This window comes from Octopus bimaculoides, chromosome 19, assembly GCF_001194135.2.
Source record: "Octopus bimaculoides isolate UCB-OBI-ISO-001 chromosome 19, ASM119413v2, whole genome shotgun sequence".
NCBI classification, from domain to species: Eukaryota; Metazoa; Mollusca; class Cephalopoda; order Octopoda; family Octopodidae; genus Octopus; species Octopus bimaculoides.
In genome coordinates this window covers 23,501,404-23,502,801 of record NC_068999.1, presented here as the reverse complement: position 1 = coordinate 23,502,801, position 1,398 = coordinate 23,501,404, and positions in this window count along the sequence as shown.

The following is a 1,398-nucleotide window of genomic DNA, read 5'->3' as shown; positions in this document are numbered from 1 at the left end:
GGTCTTTGTATTTTGAAAGTTTCTCCATTTCTTTTAGGGAAAAGTTGTCATTTGCTGGTATTGATACATCAATTAGAAAGCATTTTTTTCCTTCATGATCTTTGACAACTATATCTGGTCTATTGGCCTTAATTTCTCTATCTGTGTGTATTGGCATATCCCAGAGTATGGTTGCTTTCTCGTTTTCTGTGACCTTTTCTGGCGTGTGCCTATACCATCTTTTTCTGTTGTTATTCCATAGTGTTGGCATAGCTTCCAGTGTATGTAGGTCCCAGCTCTGTCGTGTTGTTGTTGTTGTTGTTGTTATTATTATTATTACTATTATTATTATTACTGAGTGAAGGAGCAGTGCATGCCATCAAAGTGACACTGGAGTAAAATATACGAAGCCCAGTACACCCATCATGACTATCTGTCTGATAAGGGTACACCAGGCACATGTACCACAACCATATAAGTTCTGATCAATAAGTATCCGGACGGTTGCCATAATAACGAAGCTAAAACCCGCGGAGTAAAGCCCCTTAGCACAGCTTTAACTTCAACTCTGTTGTGCATGTGCACACCAAGAAAGGTGTGTAGCGTGTGATCGTAATATAGACCATGACAGAGAGAGTTGTCATGACGATATCTGCTCAGAGGCCTGCGCAAAGTTGCAGAAAGTGTATGGAGAGGAGTGTATGAGCTGCACACAAGTGCATGAGTTAGTTCAGAGGTTTTGAAGATCGCCGAAAAAGATGATATCGACGAACGGTTTTGAGAAGCCTGCAACCAGCAGGACTAAGTAAAACATCGCAGATGTGCGTGAAACTGTGAGGGGAAATTGTCGAATCATCATCCCATCATCAATGAGTTATCAGAGGATGTGCAGATTAGTTACGGTTCAGTTCAGTCCATTATCACTGAAGATTTGGGTATGAGACGTGTGTCTGCCAAGTTTGTGCCAAAACTGCTTTCAGCTGACAAAAGATAAACTTGGGTTTCAGTTGCACAAGATCTCTTTGAATGTATCGAAAACGATGAAAACTTTGAAAACTTTGCGTAGGCCACTGAACAGGTATCGCCAAGCAGATTCTCTGCTCAATTTTCTCTGTAAACAGCGGAAGTGAGTTAGAAGGTTAAAACTTAATGCGCATGCACAACAGAGAAGTTCAAGGTCAATCTGTGCCAGGCGGTTTCACTCTGCATGCTTTAGCTTCGTTACTATGGTAACAGTCCGGATACTTATTGATCAGACCATGTATGTGTGCGACATGGTGATCTCATATCAAGATAAACAGCGCATGACCTTGCAGGTGGTGGAGCCCAGTTAGAATTTTCTTCAGGTCGAGTAGCCCATCCTCCTCATAAGGTCCCTGAATAAGGGTTGTTTATGAATGTTGAACAAAACACCCATGT